Below are 27,619 nucleotides of genomic sequence, written 5' to 3' on the forward strand. Positions count from 1 at the left end.
ACGGGGCGGATGGGCAGAGGTGCTCCTCATCTCCCAGACGGGGCAGCCGGGCAGAGGTGCTCCTCACTTCCTCCCAGACGGGGTGGCAGCCGGGCAGAGGCACTCCTCACCTCCCAGACGGGGCGGCCGGGCAGAGGCTCTCCTCACTTCCCATACGGGGTGGCGGCCGGGCAGAGGCGCTCCTCACTTCCTCCCAGACGGGGTGGCGGCCTGGCAGAGGCGCTCCTCACTTCCCAGACGGGGTGGCCGGGCAGAGGCGCTCCTCACTTCCCAGGCGGGGTGGCCAGGCAGAGGCACTCCTCACCTCCCAGACGGGGCGGCCGGGCAGAGGCGCTCCTCACTTCCCATACGGGGTGGCGGCCGGGCAGAGGAGCTCCTCACTTCCCAGATGGGACAGCCGGGCAGAGGCGCTCCTCACTTCCTCCCAGACGGGGTGGCGGCCAGGCAGAGGCGCTCCTCACTTCCCAGACGTGGCGGCCGGGCAGAGGTGCTCCTCACTTCCTCTCAGACGGGGTGGCGGCTGGGCAGAGGCGCTCCTCACCTCCCAGACGGGGCGGCCGGGCAGAGGCGCTCCTCACTTCCCAGATGGGGCAGCTGGGCAGAGGCGCTCCTCACTTCCTCCCAGACGGGGTGGCGGCCAGGCAGAGGCGCTCCTCACCTCCCAGATGGGGCGGCCGGGCAGAGGCACTCCTCACCTCCCAGACGGGGCGGCTGGGCAGAGGCGCTCCTCACTTCCTCCCAGACGGGGTGGCGGCCAGGCAGAGGCGCTCCTCACTTCCCAGATGGGGCAGCTGGGCAGTGGTGCTCCTCACTTCCTCCCAGACGGGGTGGCGGCCAGGCAGAGGCGCTCCTCACCTCCCAGATGGGGCGGCCGGGCAGAGGCACTCCTCACCTCCCAGACGGGGCGGCCGGGCAGAGGCGCTCCTCACTTCCTCCCAGACGGGGTGGCGGCCAGGCAGAGGCGCTCCTCACTTCCCATATGGGGTGGCGGCTGGGCAGAGGCGCTCCTCACTTCCCATACGGGGTGGTGGCCGGGCAGAGGCACTCCTCACTTCCCAGATGGGGCAGCCGGGCAGAGGCGCTCCTCACTTCCTCCCAGATGGGGTGGCGGCCAGGCAGAGGCGCTCCTCACCTCCCAGACGGGGTGGCTGGGCAGAGGTGCTCCTCATCTCCCAGACAGAGCAGCAGGGCAGAGGTGCTCCTCACTTCCTCCCAGACGGGGTGGCAGCCGGGCAGAGGCGCTCCTCACATCCCAGACGATGGGCAGCCGGGCAGAGGCGCTCCTCACTTCCCAGATAGGGTGGCCGGGCAGAGGGGCTCCTCACATCCCAGACGATGGGCGGCCAGGCAGAGATACTCCTCACCTCCTAGACGGGGTGGCGGCGGGGCAGAGGCTGTAATCTCAGCACTTTAAGAGGCCAAGGCACGAGGCTGGTAGGTGGAGGTTGCAGCGAGCCGAGATCACACCACTGCACTCCAGCCTGAGCACCATTGAGCAATGAGTTAGCGAGACTCCGTCTGCAATCCCAGCACCTCGGGAGGCCGAGGCAGGCAGATCACTCGAGGCCAGGAGCTGGAGACCAGCCCAGTCAACACGGCGAAACCCCGTCTCCACCAAAAATACAAAAACCATTCAGGCGTGGCGGCGCGCGCCTGCAATCCCAGGCACTCGGCAGGCCGAGGCAGGAGAGTCACAGGAGCCCGAGGCAGGGAGGTTGCAGCGAGCCGAGATCACTGCAGTACAGTCCAGCTTCGGCAACAGAGGGAGACCGAAAAAAGAAGGAGAGGGAGACTGAAGAAAGGGGAGAGGGAGAGGGAGAGGGAGACCGAAGAAAGGGGAGAGGGAGAGGGAGGGGGAGGGGGAGTCACCCTCCATCTTAAAGATATTTTCATGAGCTCATGAATCACAACAAAGTTTAATAAGTAGTATTTTCTCAAAACATTTTACATACATTATCTCATTTAATTTTTAACAACATCTGAGATAAAAATTTTAAACCAGTTTTGGACTTGAGAAAAAGAAGACTTAAAATGCCTAAATAATTTGAACATGGTCACATGGCAAGTAGAAGTAATAGTTGGGATTGAAACCCAAGTGTGCCCAGGTTTCCTGAGCCAAAATCTATCTTCCATTTTGTTATTCTTCCTAGTATGACTAGACAGATATTTATTAATATAAAAAAGTTTATTTTATATATAAAAAAGTTATTTTAGCAACAATTATAAAACAAAACACAGTAACCACAATGAATTGTAGGTTTTCCTAATGAACACAATTTGTAGCAGTTGTACAACACATTAGGTTTCTTATAGAAGTACAAAAATTACAAGAACTTTGCTTCGAGAATAACAAGCCCCTTTGTCTCTTTTGGTTTGTCTTTTCCTCTGTCATCCCTAGCCTGTTAGCATTGAAGGAGAAAGCTAATAAATGTTTCTACATAATCTTACATTGCCTACAGAAAAAGTTTCATTATACCAGCATGGTTTTCATGCGATTTTAAACCGTATCTATGCATACCAAAACAACAGACAAATCTAGCTCATCCTATTCTATTAAATTACAACCATTTACCTCTTCTTTTCTTACTAAATTTGACCAATCTTCCAAACTCCAACTAAAATTCTACCTTATATATGAACTTTCTCAATCCTATCAAGGAGATTAAACTGGTGCTTTCTTCGGTCCATGATGTATATACTTCATTACTCAATTTTTCAGAATTTCATTCATTCTTTTAGTCACTCACCTATGCCTAGTTACAAGATCATTAGCTCCTCAAGATTAGAGAATGAGAGTTTTTATACTTTGAACTCAGCCTCCAGCATATAGTACTTGGTAGCTACATAAAATGTCTTCATTGGGACACAACTTTTGTCTAAAGACAAAAACTGATTTGATTAACAAAATTAGGAGTGATTTTATTCATTTCACAAAATGCCTACAAGGTAATTAAGATATGCATAATTAAAATAGTGGACAGAGAATCAAATGTCTCTGAACTGCAAGAAAGAAGTGGGAAAACGTGGAGGTTCTTGACACACCTTCATAAACAGTCACATATCTGGGAGATCTGGAAGCCACTGTTTCGAAGGCAGGTCAGTCTTTTGAATAGTGTCCAATCTGTATTTAAAAATGTGCTCATTAGAAACCTCTGGACTGAATGGTGAAAATGAGGCAAGGCCTCATCTTGCTGGAAAATGGGATAACTGAAGGCTTCTGTAGCTGCAGAAAAAAACATTCCATGAGTGTGTCCAAAAAAAAACAAATACCTGTGGTAGTACCTTCTACAACAAGGAGTTAATTAAAACCTGTGTGCTTCATATGACACAAAAGACATTTAGTGAATCCCTTACAAGTGGAATTATGAAATGCTGGTTTTCAGTGCTCCATGTGTGAGGGTGATAATGTTATTTTTCCAGTCAAAGGTGATAATGATTCATTTTTCCTACTTAAATAAAACAGCTTTGTCACTGACAGTCAACTGCACTTCCCTGGGACCCTGAAATCTGTGGCAAAACTTGTATCATTTTACTTCACTGTCTCCACTGGGGCTTGAAGCATGTTAAAGCAGTAAGGTTTTATTCTCTACTTATGGAAAATGCACTACATAATAGGCTGAAGCTTGCTTAATTTCCATTTCCTGGGACTTCTCTAACGAAGAAAAAAAAAATCACCTCACTGCTTCCTCTGCTTATGGGGCTGTTCTGCCCACTGTCTTAAGATACACTCTTTCTACTTCATCTCATTATACAATGGGAAATGCTTTGACTACCTGATAGGTGTTGCTGTCTGGTACACTTAATTACTTTTGCACTGCAGTCATTACAACCAAGTTTACAAGATTTTGACATATGAAATTAAGTGCTATAAGGGTACCTACAAATTGATGGGTATTACATGTTTACATATTAATATGATACTAATACAATTTTTAAAATATAAAGAAATGGTTTATAAAATGTAGTAATGCTACCAAAGTTAAAGGATGTAGTTAATTATGTGTAACTTTGAATTCTAGATTGATAGTTAAGCACACTGTTACATCTTTCCACCCATCTGAGCTCCTAAATATGGTAATAACTTATTGATGTGCTAAACATAGAACTGTATTACCTACTCATGATGCCATGATTTAAATTTTGAGTCTAGGTATTATTATATTAGGTATTTTATTTATACCTTGTCTTGATTCAAGTGCACTTATCCTAATTGAATTTGATTTTGTCTCTTTGTAAAGAATTGAAGGCAACCTTTTGAATTCTATTTCTCTTGTAATGGCCTACATAGAGACACCGCAAATGAATAAATGTGCCCTCCTCTGTCAGGAAGAGAGTGATTAACAATTCTGAAAAGCACTACTAATAATATCAGATGATAATTGAATCAAAGGAAACTGTTGTTCTCTTCACCGAGATGTAAGACAATTTCATTAGGCAATCTTTGAAAATTTTAATTAGTATGTACAATATTCTGTGTTTAGAACCTCTGAATCTTTACTGGCCTCTTTGAAATTAATTGATCGTTAATGTCTGATTCTTAAAGAGGAAATTGCCAGATCACACAGTAGATTTCACAATTGACATGGCTACCTTCTTAGCATTCTTGGCTGAAGAGACAAATATAGCTGTTAGATATAAAATTAACTATGCATTTATTACTTTAAGTCCTTGCTTTATTGCTTCTCGGCCTTTTGGCTAAGATCATGCGAAGTCCTTGCTTTATAATATACACAACAAAAGTTAAGTGAGTAATCTCTGAGTTAGTTCATGATTTGTGTGTATATTAATGTTTCCATGCCTGGGAACTCTAATATGATAACAAATGTTTTACATTAAATTTTATTTTAATTTGAGGTCCCCAGAAAGACTTCATAATAAAATAAAACAAATACCTTCTGCTTAATCTTTAAATTTACCATTTGTCCATGCTTCTTTCCCCGTTTTTTGTTGTTGTTGTTGTTGTTGTTACAGCCCAGATGAAAAGCCTCAAATATGTGATAATAAACCCAAATTGGTTTCTATAATGCTTTCAATAAAAAGGCAGTTTATCTGGTTTCAGCAAGTACATGCAGCAGCAGCCAGTGAATTCTGGCCCTGGGTTGGACTAGCATTGGGTAGCCACATATCAGAACTTGTATAAATTATCAGAACTTGTAAAGATTGCTTTAATAGCCAGGCACGGTGGTTCGTGCCTGTAATCCCAGCACTTTGGGAGGCCAAGGTGGGCGGATCACAAGGTCAGGCAATTGAGATCATTCTGGCTAACATGGTGAAACCCTGTCTCTACTAAAAATACAAAAAAATAGCTGGGCGTGGTGGCGGGCACCTGTAATCCCAGCTACTTGGGAGGCTGAGGCAGGAGAATGGCGTGAACCTGGGAGGTGGAGGTTGCACTGAGCCGAGATCATGCCATTGAGCTCCAGCCTGGGTGACAGAGTGAGACTCCTTCTCAAAAAAAAGAAAAAAAAAGTGCTTTAATATAAAATGCCCAATGAATGAATATGAGAATGTGCTAACCTGAGTTAGGTCTCCTATCTCGAAAAACAAAATATGTTTAAAGATTGAGTGGTAACGAAATAACTCCTAAGCATTAATACTCATTTCCTAACACATTTATTTATTCAGCATGCATTTATCAATTTTGTTCCTATATACAAAAATAGAGAAACAATTGTAAACAAAACACAATCAATTCCTTCATGGTATGGATCAAATATTTACACTAATGAAGCCTAGGCAAATACTTTGATGTATTACTACAGTTTATTTTAAAATACACTAATTTATTTTCACACAAATCTCAATATCGAAACTTATTTTACTTCATCCAATACTGCCCAGCTCAGACTTTGGGTTTTTTTTCTGAGACCCAGAAAACATTTTTTAAACTGTGTATTAGACATTTACAATTAGATGAGCCACAGGAACAACAGATACAAGCTTCCAAAACTCAAGTCATCATCTTACCAAGAAAACTTACTCCTTCTTTGGCATTCTAAGTTATGCTAAATGACAACACACACCACCAGAAGCTAAGATGTCACCATTGATTCTTTCTAAATACCATAAGCCTAACACAGAATCAATCACCAGGTTCTACTAATATAGCATCTAATATTGTCAGAAAAAAGCAGATGGAATATGTCTGCCTAAATGAAGATTAGGTGGATAATGAATAGAGATGTAGAGATACAGAGAAAATCAACAGCAGATGTCAGAAACAAATATCTCATGTAGTATTATAGAAAGAAACAAGTGTTATGGAAAAATTTAAAAATAAAATTGAATAGTCTAATTATTTTATGCAATTAGAGAAACATACATATTAGAAAAATTTCAATTTTATTATGTAATTATTTCACTTCATGCTTTTTGACTATTTTAAAATGAAAATATTTATTTTGTGTATTGAACTTATAATTTTTAGTTGCTTTGATTTATTTATTCTTAATCTTTTGGTTCAAGATAAAAATGGAACCGAAGAGTAGATTTACATATTTTTTTAAATGTCCTCTTTTCAATTTTTGAAGCCTCATAACTACAGTGTTTCTGGTTTCTTCCTCAAGAGGTGTGTTTGAAAATGACACAAAGCCACTGTCTTTATTCATGTTTCTTGCCGATGTAATTGCTCTGAACAATACGTCTTTATCTTCTGTTTTTAGTTGTTAGGTATTGCTTCCTGAGAAGAAAATAGTCTTTCTTACTAAGATAACAAAATGTTGTTTGTTATAAAGACTTCTTCAAATGAACGGTCTCCTTTCTACTGTTTTTGTTGAAAAGTCCCTTTAATAGAAAATCCTTTTATCCTCCCTAAACAGATAGATGCTACTTTGGTTTTTTGAATGAACAACCCAAAAAGGTACGAATATTTGTTTCCCCTTAGAGTATTTCTAGGGAGCATGTTATATTTACAGCTTGATCTACATTACTAAGCACTTGCTGAAATATATTTTTCTAAAGAAAACTTCTTTGTAGGTTTATCATAAAGTCTCTCAATATTTTAATCTGTGAATGAATAGATGGATAAATGAGCTTCTGTGAAATAGGTTGGCAGAAAAAGATATCTTACATTTTTATGTTTTGTGCTAAGACAATATGGAAATAGAGTATTATTCTGATAAACAGGAAGATATAAATGCCTCAGTTTATTCAACTAAAATAACACTGTCTTGCAATCTTTACATAAAAGATGAAAATTATTCCTCGCTCCTCTCTCTCTATATATATATGTGTGTAAATATATGTATACCTATATGTACATATATATACCTATATTTTATCTATCTAATATCCACACATCACAAAACATGATGCAAGTTGATAAACACTGATTATGTAAATATATGAGTGTATACAGAAAACTAAACAAAATAGCTTTCTAACTTATACAGAACATTTTTTTTTTTGCAATTCAAGTGTTATTTTCTTTCAGCATAACTCAGCAGACTCAGGCATTTGCAGATTCCACTCAGAGTAATGGAAGAAAGTGCAGTGGAAGGAAACATTTATCAAGTGCCTATTTTAAGCTATTCACCAAGATAAGGGCTTCCACAATTTACATACACTTGGTAACAACCCTGACGGATGTTAGACAAAATCTCTATTTCTTTTACAGTTCAGATAATTTTTGTCCCAGTAAACAATTCATAAAAGTTGTCACTGAAAACAATAAATAAAAATACTCACAAATAAAAATACTCCCACCAATGAACCCTCACCCTAAACTCACATGAGCACTGCCAACATTTTTATAGATCTATTTAGAGACTCACCAACATATTTTGAAAGCAAAGTGTTCTATAGATATTAGTCAATACAAGTAAAAGTAGTTACTCTGAGAAATAACAGGTAAAGATTCAACTTTGTCCCACATAAAATATGGCCTCCTTTTTCATGCTCACTTTCACATCTGTGATTTATACGTACATCGTTCTCCCAGACTGCTAATGCCTGGGCTGCTTTTAGCCTCCAGGTTGCTTCTTTCCAAACTTACAGAGCAGTCTTTCTGTCATAGAAAGCTAACCATGCCACTCACCTGTTTCAATTATTTCAATTTCTGTAAAGTAAAATTAAAATTTCTTATCTCAGTGTAAATGGTTATCCATGACTTTCCTTTTGCTTAATTGAGCTATTATTTTCTTTGTAGTTTCTTCCATGTTACCAACATTTAAATCTTATTAAAACCCATCTATATTTTTTAGATTATTATCCTTTCTCACACTCTCCCCCTCTGTGATACTTTATCTAACTCTCTATAATCCTTTAAGATTCCAATACTGTATGAATTTTCCTTGACTCCTTAAAGTGGTATTTTCTTATTTCTCTGTAATCCTTGACTCAGTCATAGTTATTTTCACTTGGTATTTTCATTGTTTTGTTATACCTTGCATATTGTACCTCTACTTTAGTTTGCATGTTTTGGATTATATCTGGCAAAGAGGACTATTGATATGTGTAATTAAATACCTTCCGGGAAAAGAACTCTACTTTGGGTAATGAGTTAAATAAAGCAAAAATTCTTCATTGTCAAAAAAAAAATATAGTGATTTTCTGCTTCTGTTTCTTTCTCTGCCTCTTATATACATGCTCCATCCTTCTGTCCAGATGCTAATCTCTGCAGATTGCATCTTTCAGGCTTAGTTTTCAGCAAACTTCAAGTTAAGTTTGATGAAAAGGAGTCATCAAAAGAAGATAAAGGGGAAGAAGAGTATAAAGGACTGGAGTATTTCATCCTTGTTTTCCTCCTGTTGTCCCTTTTGGGTGTTATTAACTTCCACTGTTGCAAGTCTTTGTGATGAATTCTCTTTCCTGCCAGGATCCTGGCTTTTAATCACACAAATGTATTGCATGGTTTAGTGATTGTTAGAAGAGTGTATAAGAAAATTGAGAGCAGAAGGACAACTCAACATTGTGAGGAATATTTCACCAAAACTCAGTAAAATATTTGGACACATATAGCATTCTTTTAGTAGTCTTCTAGTGGAACAAAACACAAAGGCCCTGCAATGCTGGTCACTTGAAACTGGAAACTGCACCCTTGGATCATGCTTGACTGAGAATATTTAGAATGGGAGCTGTGGGGCACACAGGAATTTCAATTCTGACTATGCCTAATGAGATGAGGTACTAAATCAAAAGTGTTAAGAGATTGTGGGATATTTGAAATCAAACTTGAAGTCCTAGAAAAGTTCTTCATACAAACTCTCCTACCTTCCCTTCTAATACACTTCTTAGATACATATTTCAAGCATTCTTCAAACTAATCACTACCAGCAAAGAATGTATAATGTCTGCTATGAACTTCATTAGTTATCTAAAATAATATCACTTATTTTTGAAGAGATAAGGTAAGAGCCCTCCAAGAGTTCTTAATTAAACTACAGAATTCAAGATGAGGGATATCACCCAGATGTTTAGAGATTTTCTTTTAGATATAGTGAATTTTTTGAAACAACAACACTATGTTAATCCTATTGTTATTGTTTCCTATGAAAGTGGACTGCTGCTCTAAAATCCTGTTTTGTTTTTGTTTACACTAATGCTAATTATGATTATTTTGTCATTTTTTGTTAAAGATATAGCAGATTTTTTTTAAAGTTTCTGCTCTTATATTGTTACAGTGCTGATTTTTCAGTTACAACTAGACAGTTTTCTTTAATTCTAATTTGTCACTCTAGAAGTTATTCAGTAGATTCATCAAGTACTAATAGCTGTGTTACTGATGTACTTGGTAGCTGTTGTTCACACTCTGAAATGAGACTGCTGGTCTAGATTTTGACTCAATATCTTTAGCTTGAAAATTTTCTATATTTTCCCTTTCCCCTTTTTTTTCCTTCTCATTTCTCATATATTTATCTTACCTTTTCTATCTTCCACTCACTTCCTGTCTTTCTCTCTCTGGGTATCTTAAAAATAATTTTATATGTAATGCATATTATTTAGATGCAGTCAAAACTTTAAAAAAATATTTTGTATATTAAGGCCATGTATGGAAATTCATTCAATTAAAATGGTCATTGTTTATATAACACAGCATTTTAACAGGTGCTTTCAAAGTCATTGTGTTATTCGATAAAACAAACTCAGCATAGATTTTATCATTTTAATTTTTAAAACTCAAAGAGTCATCTTTAATTTTTTGAATACATAATTCAGTATTATTGAACATTTTTCAATGGCTACTTATATGTATGTATTTATTTATTTTTGAGACAGGGTCTTGTTCTGTTGCTCACAGTGGAGTGCACTGGTGCAAACATGGCTCACTGCAGCCACAACTTCCTGAGAGCCAGCAATTCTCCTGCCTCAGTCTCCTGAGTAGCTGGGACTACAGCCTTATGCCATCATACCTCGCTAATTTTTCAACTTTTTATTTTTTGTAGAGACTGAGTCTTGGCATGTTGCCCAAGCCAATCTTGAAATTCTGGGCTAAAGCAATCCTCCCCCTCAGCTTTCCAAAGTGTTGGGATTATAGGCATGAACCTCTAAGCCTAGCAGCAATAGCTATTTATTAACAAAAAAAAATGAGAGCAACAAAGAAAGTTACTATCCTTAAGTATATTTGTATACATACTTATGCCTATTTTTACATTTATGGATATATTTGATCACATGTGTCTAACTATATGTACTTATAAATATTCCCTTCTATGTGTTATATTACCTTCAAATATAATATTTATGTTTTATGCAGAAATTTAAAAAGTCAGCAGCACATTAAACATTTTTAAACAATTAATATTTTGTAAGCAATGAGTAATATCTGGGGTTTACAAGCAAATTTTCTCTTTTTGATTTATTTTATCTTTAATAAAGTAAGAAAAACTGAATGGCATTCCATTAAATATCCATAACAACATTTTAAAAATTCAACGTATTTTTCCATAGACAAACAAACTTATTTGTTTCCAAGACTTGGGTAGTTTTTTTTTTTTTAGGAAATCTTGCCATTTGCAACAATAAAGATGAAACTGGATGAAATTATGTAATGTGAAATAAGCCAGACATAGGAACAAAAATACTGCATAATCTTATTTATATGTGGACTCGAAAAAAATTAATTTATAGGTGGCAATCAGGGGTTGGAAGTTGGGGAAATAGTGAGATACTGGTCAAAGGATACAGACTTCCAATTTAAGATGAATAAGCTCTGGAGACCTAATATATACCATGATGACTAAAGTTAATAATAATGTATTGCATACTAAGTAGATCTTAAGTATTCTTACACACACACACACACACACACACACACACACACACACAGAGTAACTATGGCAGTTAAAGGATATATTTAGCTTGATTGTGGTAATGGTTTCACAATGTGCACATATACAAAAACGACACATTGTATGCCGGGAATATACACACTTTATTTGTCCATTATACCTCAATATAAACAGTAAAAGAAGATGGTTTATGGTTTCAAAATAGTTACAACTCTTTATTTGACTAAAATAAATCAATATTTGTATTATTTAATTGATTTTTTTTTTTTTTTTTTTGAGACAAGAGTCTCGCTCTGTCGCCCAGGCTGGAGTGCAGTGGCGTGATCTCTGCTCACTGCAAGCTCCGCTTCCCGGGTTCACGCCGTTCTCCTGCCTCAGTCTCCCTAGTAGCTGGGACTGCAGGCACCAGCCACCGCCCCTGGCTAATTTTTTTGTATCTTTATTAGAGACGGGGTTTCACCGTGTTAGCCAGGATGGACTCGATTTCCTGACCTCGTGATCCGCCCGCCTCGGTCTCCCAAAGTGCGGGGATTACAGGCGTGAGCCACCGCTCCTGGCCAATTGATGGTTTTTTAATACTATTTTTAGAACAATGGCTGGCACATCATAATCTGTATTAATTTTCTTTCCTTTTTTGAAAACATATATACAACAAATTTATTGTAATAAAAGATTTAAAGGACGAGCCTTATTTAAATTTATCTTTTTTCTATTCCTCATATCACACTGTAATTCTATAGCTCTATAGCTTTGAAAGTTGCAAAGAAAGGGAATGGTAGCAAGATTGGTAAATAAACTAATAAAAAATAAGAGCTTTTGAAACTTGTGGTATGTCTATTTTTAAATCTCCGTAATGTAGCTCATAGCTTAAAGGAAACACTGTTTTGTAAAATGTTTCATAAGGAATTTCCCCTTGTGAAGTTTATATCTATAAAGTAGCAAAGGACAAAATAAAAGGAGTATTTATTTGACAGCCAAAGGGAATTGAACCTGGAAAACATGAAAAGGCAGATATCATTTATGATTATATTAGTAGAATTCTATGAAAAAAATTAATTGAAGCAAAATTCATAGGGTTCAAAAACAATCAATTACTTACAATTCAAATATGTTACATCAAAGCTAATGTCATAGTTTGAACTTGAACTACCAGGTACCTTCCCCGTTGTTCTGTAGTAATTCAGCCATGCATTTTAGCTATCTAAAGTGAAAGTCATACATATTTCATCTATGAAACCATCAGCTAAACCATTCCATAATCAAAGAGACATTGAAATACTAAGTACAACAATCTGAAATGTTTGGTAAACTTTAGGGGGAAACAGTAAGCTCCTTTTTAATATTTATTTTTATGAAGAAAATTAACAACTCTACATTATACTTATTTTTAATTCAATATATAATTTCTTTTGTTCAGATTCACTGTGTTTCTTTCTCAGATCTTTCTTTTTTCCCCCTCCAAAAATAATCATAAAACATCTTTATGACCTAGAATAATAATATATAATATATAAAAAGTATAAATCACAAATGAAACAATGGATGATTTTAAGTACATCAAAATTATAATAGTTTTTTTTATTTATGAGATCATGAAAATGTCAGACAAGTTACATATTGGATGATGGTATTTGTAACACCTCTAAAATATTAGTATGCAAATCAACAAAACCCAAAAATCTAACTTGAGAAATAGACTAATGAAATGAGCAAGTGTGTTATGAAAACAAACAACAAACTCAATTGGCTATTAAGGAAAGAAATTCAAACTGATCAAAACTTGATATGATTTCAAATATATAGGTAATGCCAACCTACTTATCTGATTGGCTTTTATTTTTAATTCTGAAAATATGAAATTAGTTACATAGGGCAATAGAAAAATTCTAGAGGTAGTGTACATGGTGCTAATATATTTGGGGAATTACTTGACAATATCGACCTAAGTAGAGAATATGAATAGCTGGTGACACATTAGTTCTAGTCTTATGTATACACCCCAGATAAATTATTTGCATATGTATACTAGGAGACATACACAAACTTTAAGCATAGCAGCATAAAGTTTAAAATTAAAAATTGAAATATAGGACATACTATTTCTGTTAAGTGCTAGCTAAGGTATTTGACTAAACTCTCATTTAGAAAAAAAAGTCATGGTAAATGACTTAACAGTGAAAAAGACTTAGAAAACTGCTAAGCTAATATAAAGGAAGAATGAACAAACTTTTCTCCTGATAATACATATTAAGATTTCTTAAGGTGGATGAACTGTGACAGTGAAGCTAAACTCAAAGTCCACAGCAGACCTAAGACAGGAGTCATTTTCAGGCCTGTCCATAGGTTTGCAGAACCTCAAGCAAATGTTCTTTGTTTCTTTATTTTGCAGACAGAACCCCAAATATATAAACAATTTGGTCACAATTGCATTAGAAAATCTATGATCTAATGTAAGGTACTATTTTTAATGAATATTTAAAATAATAGATAGAGAAGGACTAAATATTAGTTTATTATCAGATCCATCCATGTAAAGATTCTTGGTTGTGTCCAGGCCCTGTACTTTTCTATTTAGGTTCGAGAAACATCTCCATGTTCTTTATTGACAAATAAAATAGTACTATCTCTGCTTTTATTTCTGATTTTAGTTTTTGTATCCCCTCTCTTTGTTTCTTTGTTTGACTAAATAACAGTATGTCATGTTTTTTTTTTTATTTTTACCTAGTATGAAGTTTTGGTTGTGTTGATTTTCTCTGTTTTGCCATTTTCTATGTTATTTACTTAAGCTGTAATCTTTATTTCCTACCTTCTGCTAGCTTTGGCTTCAGTTTGTTGTTCTTTTTCCAGTTCCTTGGTAAATTTAGGGTATTTATAGCTGTACTCATTTACAGCTATAAGTTTTCCTCAGAGCATTGCTTTTGTTGCATCCTTTAAATTTAGATATGTTATATTTTTGTTTAAATTAATCTCAAAGTATTTTATTATTGCCCATGTGAATTCCTCTTTCACCCATTGGTTACTTAATGGTAAGTTGTTCAATTTCCATGCATTTATACATTTTCCAGTTTTTATTTGTAGCTTTATTTTATAGTGATCAGAAAAAATAACTTGTATAATCTCAGTCTTCTTGAATTAAGACTTCTTTTCTAGTGTAACATACTGTATAGCCAAAAATGTGCATTCCTGTTTGTACTTGTGTCCCTTTCCCCATGGGAAAACACCCTGTTTGCCCTTCTATTCTTTCCATAATGTGAGGACATGTAGATAGTGCTGTCTATGAGGGACGAGCCTTCACTAATTATTGAATATGCCAGTGCTTCATCACCAGCACTTCACCTTGGATTTCCCAGCCTCCAGAACCAAGATAAAATAAATTTCTGTTCTTTATAAATTACCCAGTCTCTGGCATTTTTTTAATAGCAGCACAAACAAACTAAGAAATTTGTGCCATTTTCCAATTTACTTTCTATATGGCCTATATTTATATATATTTATATATATGCACACCCATTCATACATTTATATACATTTACATATATATGCACATACACAAATATAAAAATATGTATAAACACATACTATTATTCCTCATTTCTTTTAATACTGCCTTCTTTTGTGTTTGAGGAACTTCTCAGTGGTTAGTATGTGAATTTTAATTAATATCCTACATTTCTACAATTGCGTTTGAATTTAGTTTCAATGATATCTTAAAAACTCTGCTCCTATACAGCTGTCATCACTTTTAGATTGCTCCTATTATACGTTACATGTTTATACATTGTGTGTCTATCAACCTGTATTTATAGTTTTTGTTTTTAAATCATATAGGAAACAAAAAAGAAGTTACATCCAAAAATACTTTAATACTTTTGTACTTACCTATGAAGTTACTTTTGTTGAATTCTTCATTTTATGTGTGTGTGTATTGTATATTTATTTATATGTGTGTATATATATATTTATTGTATATTTATATGTGGCTTTGAGTTATTGTTTAGTGATTTAATTTCAGCCTAAAAGACTCCCATTAACATTTCTTGTAAGTCGTGTCTACCACTGACAAACTGCCCCAGCTTTTGAATATCTCGGAATGTCTTCATTTTTGAAGTTTAGTTTTGTCACAGACAGAATTCTTAGTAGGCTGTTTTTTTTCTTTCAGAACTTTAGTCATCCCAATTCCTTCTGCTCTCCATGGTTTCTGGTAAGAAATCTTATTAAGAATCCATTTAGGCCGGTCACGGTAATCCTAGCACTTTGGGAGGCTGACGTGGGTGGATCACCTGAGGTCAACAGTTCAAGACCAGCCTGGCCATCATGGCGAAACCCCGTCTCTACTAAAAAGGCAAAAATTAGCCAGGCATCATGGCGCATGCCTGTAGTCCCAGCTACTCAAGAGGCTGAGGCACTTGAACCCGGGAGATGGAGGTTGCAGTAAGCTGAGATTGCCCCACTGTACTCCAGCCTAGGCAACAGAATGAGACTCCACCTCAAAAAAAAAAAAAAATCCATTTAATGTGATGAGCTGATTCTCTCTTGCTGCTTTCAAAATTCTCTCTTTGACTATGGCTTTCAGTGTTTTGGTTGTAATATGTCTTGGTGTAGATCTCTTTTTGTTTAACCTGTTGCATGTGTGTCTGCTTTCTTGGATTACGGATTACTGCCTTTGATCAAATGTGGGAAGTTTTTGCCCAGCTCTTTACATATTCTTTCTGCCCCTTTCCCTGTTACTCTCATAATGTGTATTTTGGCATGCTATGTGGTGTCCCATAAACCCATCTGTTAATTTCCACTTAATCTTTTATTTTTTCTCTTCCTCAGATGGGATAATTTTAAATCTCTTATCTTCTTGTTTACTTATTTCTTCTGCCTGCTCACATCTGCTGTAGGACTCTCCTAATTAATTTATCATTTACATTATTATACACTTAAGTTTAAATCATTTTCTGGGTTCTTTTTACACTTGGACACAGGGTGGGGAACATCACACACCGGGGCCTGTCGTGGGGTGGGAGGAGTAGGGAGGGATAGCATTAGGAGATATACCTAATGTAAATGACAAGTTAACGGGTGCAGCACACCAACATGGCACATGAATACATATGTAACAAACCTGCATGTTGTGCACATTTACCCTAGAACTTGAAGTATAATTTAAAAAAATATTTTCTGGGTTCTTTTTAAATAGTTATATCTCTTTATTGATATTTATCTTTTGTACATTGTTCTATTGATTTCCCCTCACTCTTTCTCTTTAGTTTTCTTTATCTCCTGGAATATATTTAAGATAATTGACTTAAAGTCCTTGTCTAGCAAGTCCAAAGTCTAGGTTTCCTCAGGCATGGCTTCTGACATGTTTAATTTTTTCTTTATAAGTTGGTCATTCTTTTCCATTTCTTTGTATGATTTTTAACTTTTGTGATTATTGAAAACTAAATATTTTGAAGATTGTAATGTGGTAACTCTAGGAATTAGATTATACATAATTCATGGGTTTACTGATGTCAATTTTTAATTGCTGCAGTCATCTGACTTTAAAATCAATTCTCCAAACTATTTTTTGCAGATACTGTATTCATTTCTATGTGTGGCCTCTAATGTCTTTATTCTGTTTTCTTAGTGGTCAGCTGATCACCTGACCAAGATTGGCTAAACATATGGAGAAAACCAATTAACAAATAAAATAAACATACAATAATCTCTCTCAGTCTGCAAATTCACTGTAAGCTGTGGCACTCATTTAATGCTAAGACAAACCAGCCTTCATAATCTTGCATGGAACCCACAGATCCATCAGTTTTATAACTGTAGAATCATTTTAGGTCTTTTCTAAGCATGCATTCAGCTGTTGGTATATATGCGTGTCACATTCCAAATTCCATACTATACACAATATCTCTTCAAATTCTTTATCCACCAAGAATTTTTCTTCTTAGTTTTCCCCTTCCCAGCCTTTTGAATTTTTCTTTTACTTGCCCCGTATGCCATCTCTTGCCTCAGAAAACTATGAGTAGTTTATGTCTTTAAGTGCTTTTGACAGGCACCACCACTACTAAGACTATCGTTCCAGTCTGAGAGGGATGAAACAAATGTCAGCCACTGCATTGACTCCTCAGGGAAACACCAAGTATGTCAAAATGCATACGCACAGTTTTTGAGAACAGATCCTATTAAATTCTAATACCAGCAAGCCATGCCAGAAATGTCTACTGCTGCCCCCACAGCTGCTTCCCTATTGGCAAATAGGGAGAAAATGGTAAGTGGGTAAGCAAAAGCACTACAATATTTTTCTACTAAAGTTTAGCAGCCTTTCTCTTTTTAAAGCACTCCTTCAATTACTGTAAGTTTTAAAAATTAGATTCTGGAGTTCTTGAAAAATGGATTCTGTCTTGTGCTTTATTAGCTTAATGATTCCTTCATTGGAGAGACAAATTATTTGATATCCCTACTTTGTTAGTTTCTGTTACATCACTCTGCAAAGGTTTTAAGGGAGCAGCAAATACAGTCTCAGATTTGAGCAAATTGCAGGAGACTTCTGGGTTCCAAACTCTGTATGAGAATTAAGCGGGTTGCAAAAGCTTCTCAGTTACAAACTTGGACCACTTTAATATAATTTGATTGATACCCCAAATGGAGAAGCCAAAAGCCAAAAAAGTGAGCCCAAAAGTTATAAAAAGCAAGAAATGGGGAAACACTCCCTTGGAGTAGAATAATATCAAGATCTTAACAATATCAATGACTATTCCTTTCCCGTAGAGTAACTAACCAGACAAAATGAAGGTGTCTATTGTAGTTAATTCATCTTTATTTTACTCTATATGTTGAATGTTTGGTGGACAGATAATTTTTCTCTTTAGTTTAGATTTGTACCTTTCTTTTGAGTTTAGATCTCTGTATTAAGAAGAATTGCAAATGAGGAGCTACTGACTTGTTTGAATTATGCATGGTTCTAGATTTCAAATATAATTCCATAATTAAATGTGATTCTGCTGTATTTTGTCAAAGATGGAAGCATTTCTATGGGAAAGTTACCCATCATTAGGATTAGAGTTGGTCTGTAGCATAGTTGTAGTAGTGGCCCCTAATTTATTCTTGCATCCCTGTACTTTTTGTGCAGACATTTTTACATTGACTCCTACTCTGCCCATGTGACTTGCATTTTGTAACTGAACAGGAAGATCAATGGAAACAGAAACTTGGAAAAATGTTTATACCTTGGAGCTTACAGTCTCTTGATGCTTTTGGATGCTTCCTTACATTGATCAAGACTGGAATGAAAGACCAAACACCACATAGACTAGTTACTCCCATCAGTCCAGCTAATGCTACCCACTCTCCAGAAACAGAGCTGTCTAAAGTCAGATGATTCCACATACATGGTTGCTCCCAGCTGGTAACAAAGAACCTTTCATGTCATCGCAGCGCAAATAGTTTAACCATAGAATTATAAGCTAAATAAATGTTTATATTTTGAGGGAGGATTTTTTTCAATATACAATAATGAAAATGATTTACCTTTCTTGAAGTAGGTACAAATTTTAATTTAATAATAAATTATTTTTATAGTTAAGGAATATTTTTGACCAATCTTTCATCACATATTATCTCTACCTTATTCCTATTCATCTTTCCTCTTAAGATACAAACTAAATATTTATTGAAACAATTTATACTATGCCTTAGTTTGTTTGAGCTGCTATAACAAAAATACCTTAGAATGGGTAATTTATGAATAACATAAATTTATTTCTTACAGTTCTGGAGGCTGGAACATCCAAGATCAAGGCACTAGCAGAATCAATGTCAGATGAGGGCCATATTCTTCATAGGTGAAAAGGGGAGAATGAGCTCCCTTGAACCTCTTTTACAAGGGCACTAATCTTATCTGTAAGAATTCTGCCATTGTGACCTAATCACACCCTAAATTCCTCACCTCTTAATATTATTGCATTAATGTTTGAGTGTTGTCTTAGTTAGGTTTGTGCTGCTCTAACAGAATATCTGAGACTGGATGATTTATAAGGAACAGAAATGTATTGGCTTATGGTTTTGGAAGCTGAAAAGTCCAAAACTGAGAGGCTGCCATGTCACAAAAGCTTTCTTGTTGCATCATCTAATGGTAAAAAGGAGAAGGGCAAGAAAGAAGAGTTTGAACTTGCAGCCTCAAGCCCTTTTATAATATAGAATAATCTACTAATGAAGGTGGAGTTCTCATTATCTCAACTCCACCAATTAGGCCCTACCTCCCAACACTGTTGTACTGAGGATTCAGTTTCCAACACATGCATTTTGGGGCACAGAGTCAAACCATAGAATTTCAACCCTAACTTCCAAACTTTGTGTTATTTTCAAAATGCAAGACACATTCATTCCACCCCACTACCCACAAATTCTTACTCATTCCAGTACCAACTCCATAATTCAAATTCTCATGTAATATCATGTGAGTGAGACTCAAATCATGATTTATCCAGAAGCATATTGCTCTCCAGCCATAAGCTTGTGAGGTAAAATGAGTAAAATCTCCCAAAACACAATAATGAGACAGGAATTTTATAGACATTCTCATTTCAAAGACAGAAATAGCCATAAAAAGGGGGTTAACTGGTCCCAAGCAAGTACAAAATCCAATGGGACAAATGTCACATCTTTAGGGTTCCAGAATAATCTTCCTTGGCTCCATTCCATACCTCTGCTACACTAGGGCAGAGGTTGGACTTCTGAAGCCTTGAAGGGCCCAAAGCTCATGGCTTTGGAGGGCTCAGCCCATGTTGCAGCTGTCACGGGTTGAAGGTTCTTCTTGCCCGTGGTTCTCCCGAGGCTGGTGTTACACACAGCTAGCTCTACAGTTCCTGAGCCTTGGTGACAACCCCACTCCTGTAACTCCATGCAGTACTGCCCTAATGGGGACTCTTTGCGGTGGCTCTGACCCTACGATTCTACAGGGCATTGGCCTAATAAAAGTTGTCTTCAGTGGCTCCACCCCTGCTACAGGTTTCTGCCTTGTCTCTCAGGCTGTTTGTTGTAACTGTTGAAATCTAGATGGAGGAGGACATGCACCTACAGCTCTTGCATTATATGAGACTAAAGACTTAAACCCACATGGAGGTCACCAAGATTTGCTACTTGCATCTTCCACTGCTCTGGTGTGAGCCACACTTGGGTTATCTTGGGCCCTACCTGGGGTAACCAAGGAGCAATGTGCACCAGAATGCAGGGAACAGAGTTCTGAGGTGGACCCGGGCAGTGAGTTTATATAAGACACCCCAGGTTTGCCCCCCTGGAACCATTCTCCCATTCTTGAGCTCTGGGCCTGCAATGGGAAGAGCAGTCTAAAAGATTTTTCAAATATCTTTGGGGTCCTTCTCACACTGTAAAGCCTCTGGCTTTACACTATTCATACTCAACTTCTTATTAAACATTCTCTTGGCTACAACCTAGGTTCCCTCTACTAAAAATGCTTGTTCATTCTGTACCACAAGGCCAAGGGGAAAATCCTTCAAATCTCTAACCACTGTTTTTTTTTTTTAATTAAAATTCTGCCTTTAAATTATTTTTGTCCTGTTATTTTGCTATACAAAATTGAAAAAAGTCACATAGCACCCTGAATGCTTTGCTGTTTAGATTGTGCCTTCCAACAGATGTGCTAGTTGATAGCTCTTGCATTCTGCCTTTCAAAATGCCCTTGGGCATGGACACAATTAACCAAACCCTGAGCCACTTTATAATGCGTATGACCTTTCCTCTAGTTTCTAATAGGTTATTCCTTATTTCTATCTGAGACCTCATTAGTATTGCCTTTATCATTCATTTCCCTACCAACATGTTGATCAAAATCACTTAGGTAATCTCTAAGATGTTTCAATCTTTCTTTACAGTTCTTTGCTTCTGAGCACTCAGAAATTCTGCTGAAACTCCTTGTTTATTGCAATCTAGGGTTTTCTAGCATGTTTCTCCAAACTTTTCTAATCTTTATTCATTATCAAGTCCCAAAGCCACTTTCACATGTTTATCTATTTTATAGCAACACCTCACTTCTCTGATACCAGTTTTCTGTCTTAGTTCATTTTTTACCTGAGACTAAATAATTTGTAATGAACAGAAATTTACTGACTCACGTTTTGTAGGGTAGGAAGGCTAAGATTGAGGGGCTGGATTCTGGCAAGGGCTTTCTTGCTGCATTATCCCATGACAGACAGTAAAAGTGAAGGAGAGGGTGAGAGAAAGCAAGAGATCAAACTTACAACCCCAAGCCCTTTTGTAACAGGCATAATCCATTTGTGATAGGCATCACACTCATGACTTAAAAACCTCCTGCATTAGTCCATCCTCACTCTGCTAAAAAGAACTACCAAAGACTGAGTAATTTATGAAGAAAAGAGATTTAATTGACTCACAGTACAACAGGCTGTAAAGGAAGCATGGCTGGGTGGCCTCAGGAAACATAATCATGGTGGAAGGCAAAGGGGAGGCAAGTACGTCTTACTATGGTGGAGCATGAGAGAGGGAGTGAAAGAAGAAGTGCTACACACTTTTTAACAAGCAGATCTCATGAGGACTCAGTCATTATTATGAGAACAGCAAGGGGGAAATTTGCCACATGATCCAATCATCTCTCACCAGGTTCCTACCCCAACATTAAGAATTACAGTTCAACATGATTTTTGGGTGGGGATACAAAGCCAACCATATCACCTCCTATTAGGCCTCACCTCCCAACACTGTTGCATTTGGTATTAAGTTTCTAATGCATGTGTTTTGGGGGATATACTCAAACCATAGAAGACATCAACATATGAATTTTGGATTCATATCCTATCATGTATTTTTATAAAGTTTTCCCTTCTTTTTTGCCTCTGGACATCAAGAGGGGTATTTTCTTTTCTTTCTTTCTTTTTTTTTTTTTTTTGAGATGGAACCTTACTCTGTTACCCAGGTTGGTTTGCAGTGGCATGATCTCAGCTCACTGCAACCTCTGCCTCCCAGGTTCAAGTGATTCTCCTGACCCGACCTCCCAAGTAGCTGGGACTACAGGAGCCTGCCACTACACCCAGCCAATGTTTGTATTTTTAGCAGAGATGGGGTTTCACCACATTGGCCAGGCTAGTCTCAAACTCCCACCACCTACCTCGGTCTCCCAAAGTGCTGAAATCACAGGCATGAGCCACCGTGCCTGGTCCAGTATTTTCTATTTATACATAACTCAGTTCAATTATTCTGTTATGATGTTTTAAATGACACTTTAGCCTTCTACTTGGTTCTTAATGTGATTATATTTTGGGAATTTTATATTATTGGATATTATGGTTTGGATATTTGTCATCCCAAACCAAATGTGAAATTTGAACCCCAGTGCTACAAGTGGGACCTGATGGGAGATGTCTGAGTAATGGGGGTAAATCCAACATGAGTACATTAATTCCCTCCCTCTGGAGTGATTGAATTCTCACTCTATTAGTTTGCATAAAAGCTGATTGTTTAAAAAGACTTGGTACATTCTTGCTCTTTCTTGCCTCCTCTCTCATTATATGATTTCTGTACACATCACCTGCTGACTTCCTTTTGCCTTTCACTATGAGTGGAAGCAGCCTGAGGTTCTCAACAGAAGCAGATGTCACCAGCACCATGCTTCTTGAACAGCCTATGGAACTATGAGTCAAATAAACCTCTTATCTTTATAAATTACTCAGGCTCAGATATTCCTTTATGACAACAAAAAAACAGACTAAGACATTTATTTTAAATCTACAAATAGTTTATTATTTTTGTAGATTCAGTTTTATGGCAACATTATTTGTTCATTCATCTATATTGTGACACATATTAATCACAAATCATTTTAATATTTGTGCTCAATCTTTCCAAAATCTAGATAATCTGCTGATGAAGTTCTTTTTTGCCTCTTGGCTTTTCATTATTTGTCCACATCTCCTGGTATGCCTTATAATATTTAAGAGTGTCATTTACTAAATACGAATAATAGGAGAAATACTTTGAGGCTTTCATTGAATATCAAGCACTTCCATAAAGAAACACCACATAAAAAAGTGGGCAAAGGACATTAACAGACATTTTCCTAAGGAAGGTATACATGCAGCCAGCCAACAAACATATGACAAAAATCTCAAAAACACTGATGATTTGAGAAACACAAATCAAAATTACGATGAGATATCATGTAACACCAGTCAGAATGGTTATTATTACAAAGTCAAAAAATAACAGATAGTGAGATTGTGGAGAAAACCAAATGCGTATACACTGTTGGGAGGAGTATACACATTTAGCCATTGAGATGTACATACTATTATTTTTATATTTTTTACACTTTGAGGAAATGCCTTTTATGCAATTTCTAATAAAGTTCTTCGCCTATTTTTCTACTGAATTGACTGTGTGTGTGTGTGTATACAATATCACAGTATGAGTTCTATGTTATATATATACATATATGCAATGGAATTAGTGCTATATCATCATACCTGAATTGTACTCTCTCTCACTTGCTTTTTTGTTACTTTCTTAATTGTATTTGTTTAGGACAGGTTTTTTAAATTTTATGATAGTTAATTTATCATAAAGCATCAATGGAAGTGCTTACAGTTTACACTATATCAGCCATTGTGGAAGGCAGTGTGGTGATTCCTCAAACACCTAAAGACAGAAACACCATTTAACCCAGCAATGTAATTACTGTGTATACACCCAGAGCAATATAAATAATTCTATTATAAAGACACATGCACACATACGTTCATTGCAGCACTATTCACAACAGCAAAGACATGGAATCAACCTAAATGCCCATCAATGACAGACTGGATAAAGAAAATGTGGTACTTATACACAATGGAATACTATACAGCCATAAAAAAGAACAAGAACACGTTCTTTGCAGGGACACGGGTAGAGCTGGAGGACATTATCCTTAGCAAACTAACCGAGGAACAGAAAACCAAACACTACAAGTTCTTACTTATAAGTGGGAGCTAAATGATGAGAACACGTGGACACATGAAGGGGAACAGCACACACTGGGGTGTTTCAGAGGGTGGAGGGTGAGAGGTGGGAGAGGATCTGAAAAATTAACTAATGGGTATCAGGCTTAATACCTGGGTGATGAAATAATCTGTACAACAATCGCCATGATACAAATTTGCCTATGTAACAAACCTGCATTTGTACCTCTAAAACTAAAATAAAAGTTTTTTTTAAGAAAGCATTTACTTCAGGACACAGGCATGGGCAAGGACTTCATGTCTAAAACACCAAAAGCAATGACAACAAAAGCCAAAATTAACAAATGGGACCTAATTAAACTAAAGAGCTTCTGCACAGCAAAAGAAACTACCATCAGAGTGAACAGGCAACCTACAAAACGGGAGAAAATTTTCGCAACCTACTCATCTGACGAAGAGCTAATATCCAGAATCTACAATGAACTCAAACAAATTTACAAGAAAAAAATAAACAAACCATCAAAAAGTGGGCAAAGGACATGAACAGACACTTCTCAAAAGAAGACATTTATGCAGCCAAAAAACACATGAAAAAATGCTCACCATCACTGGCCATCAGAGAAATGAAAATGAAAACCACAATGAGATACCACCTCACACCAGTTAGAATGGCAATCATTAAAAAGTCAGGAAACAACAGGTGCTGGAGAGGATGTGGAGAAGTAGTAACACTTTTACACTGTTGGTGGGACTGTAAACTAGTTCAACCATTGTGGAAGTCAGTGTGGTGATTCCTCAGGGATCTAGAGCTAGAAATACCATTTGACCCAGCCATCCCATTACTGGGTATATACCCAAAGGACTATAAATCATGCTGCTAGAAAGACACATGCATACGTATGTTTATTGCGGCACTATTCACAATAGCAAAGACTTGGAACCAACCCAAATATCCAACAATGATAGACTGGATTAAGAAAATGTGGCACATATACACCATGGAATACTATGCAGCCATAAAAAATGATGAGTTCATGTCCTTTGTAGGGTCATGGATGAAACTGGAAATCATCATTCTCAGTAAACTATTGCAAGAACAAAAAAACCAAACACCGCATATTCTCACTCACAGGTGGGAATTGAACAATGAGAACACATGGACACAGGAAGGGGAACATCACAGTCTGGGGAGTGTTGTGGGGTGGGGGGAGGGATAGCTTTAGGAGATATACCTAATGCTAAATGATGAGTTAATGGGTGCAGCACACCAGCATGGCACATGTATACATATGTAACTAACCTGTACATTGTGCACATGTACCCTAAAACTTAAAGTATAATAATAATAAAATAAAATAAAATTAAATTAAATTAAATTTAAAAAAAAGAAAGCATTTACTTAACTTTAAGCTTGGCAGATTTTAAGCAGATCATTTCTACCCATTCTGTGATTGATCTAATCAAGTTTTAATTTTGCTCTCTCAGTAGGTATGTCTTCTTATTATTTGCTCTTACAATTGAAGTAGCACTTAGAAATATGGGCCATTATGATATAAACACAAGTTTGTCAATTAAGTCTAAATTACTATCTCTCTCTTTCTCTGTTTCTCTCAAATTAAAAATTGTAATAGGATATATATTTTGAAAACTTTACCTTACCTGTAAATAACACCATAAAGAAAAATTATTTTATATAGATTAGAGATCTAAACTGGGAAATAAACCACATAACTTCTAGAGAAAAAGAGAATATTATTTTCCATACCTCAGTATAGGTGAAATTTTTAAAAATAAAAAAAGAAAACACTATAAATTAACTATCATAAAATTTCAAAAACCTGTCCTAAACAAATACAATTAAGAAAGTAACAAAAAAGCAAGTGAGAGTACAATGCAGATATAATGATATAGCACTAATTCCATTGCATATATGTGTATATATAACAGAATTCATACTGTGATATTGTATACACACACACACACACACACACACACACACACACAGAGTCAATTCAGTAGAAAAATAGGCAAAGAACTTTATTATAAATTGCATAAAAGGCATTTCCTCAAAATGTAAAAAATATAAAAATAATAGTATATACATTTCAAAGGCTAAAATGAATACAAAACAAATTACTAAAAGATTTCAACAATGTACTATTCAAATACAAAACAGGTATCTTTCTCAGAGGTCTGTAAGTAGTAGATGGTGATAAAATACTTCCAGAACAGCATTTAAATATCTCATTCCTTAGATGTTTATACTTTTAATAAATATTTCTCCATATGTTTATCTTTCTAATACTTATGTATAGTTACACCCTTTATGGATTGTTCTAGTAGGTACTCTTTTCTAATTTGCATCTTTTTCAGCACATTAATTTATTTTATCATCCAAAGTTGCCAAACTACTTGGGTATATTAATCCACTGAAATTTATCCACTAAAATTAGGCATTATACAAAGAAAGGATTCTGCAACATGATGGAATTGTCAATTGATGGCAAGATGGATGAAAACATAAAGATCTTTTAGTTTGACTTTTGTTACACCTGATATTTAAACATACATAGAAATATACCCAGAGTTTTCAGTCTCTCAATTTAGAGGACACAAGAAAGACAACAGTTTGTAAACAATTCATAAGCAGCTAACATGTTAAACCAAATGCTAGTATACCATTTGCATTGAAAAATACAATTTTCACAAAGAGCAAAATAATCAGGAAAGACAAGCTCATTCTTTGCTTAGGCCAATTTACATGAAGACCCATATCATAAACTGAGACTACTTCATCCGAACACAACAGTAGTATGATTAAATTGTTTATTAAAATAGATAATAAATTTCCAAAGTATAGATTAGGAATATGAATTTTAATACCACTCTATTAAAACACTTGAAATAGCTTTTGATTCTTTAGAATTTTTTTAAATGTATTTTTTATTAAAGATGTGAATATAATAAATATATATATATAATATACTCAGCATATCTTTTCATGAAAAAGAATTTTAGGACAAAATCTCACGCTTGTTTGAGGCCTGGCCATTTGATTTTCAATACACCCTGGCTCTCAGCAAACACTCAGAAGTGCGCAGTTTTTCTCAGTTATTCTACTTGTACATGGAAAGACTGGCATAAAACAACTGTCCCAAATTGTCATCTGTGGTCAACAGTTTATATGTTACTTAAAGTCAGAGGGCAGAAATTCCTCAAAGTACCTCACAGGGCAGTCATTCTAATCATAGCATCTCTTTTGCATCTTGTTCGTATTTGTAGAGACATGAAGTTCAGATAAAGTTATGCCACTATGACCTGCACTGTGGGCAACATCAAATAGTTTAAGATATTTTACCTTTCACCTGGGTCTGTGGTTTCTATGCAATATTTACCCTTGTGCCAATCCTGAAGTTATCATTTTACTTAGCAATG

General features: G+C 36.6%; 1 long non-coding RNA gene across 1 annotated transcript in view; it reads right to left on the minus strand.

Annotated features, from left to right (window-relative positions):
- Positions 1 to 19,112, minus strand: part of LOC129051306 (uncharacterized) — a 37,138-nt gene extending 18,026 nt beyond the window's left edge. The window contains exons 1-2 of the long non-coding RNA XR_010138368.1: positions 18,980 to 19,112; positions 18,440 to 18,493 (exon numbers count right to left, since the gene is read on the minus strand). This is a non-coding gene — a long non-coding RNA (uncharacterized LOC129051306). The remainder of the gene's footprint in view (positions 1 to 18,439; positions 18,494 to 18,979) is intronic.
- Between the last annotated feature and the right edge of the window lie 8,507 nt (positions 19,113 to 27,619).

The sequence above is a fragment of the Pongo abelii genome, chromosome 19 (genome assembly GCF_028885655.2).
Source record: "Pongo abelii isolate AG06213 chromosome 19, NHGRI_mPonAbe1-v2.0_pri, whole genome shotgun sequence".
NCBI classification, from domain to species: domain Eukaryota; kingdom Metazoa; phylum Chordata; class Mammalia; order Primates; family Hominidae; genus Pongo; species Pongo abelii.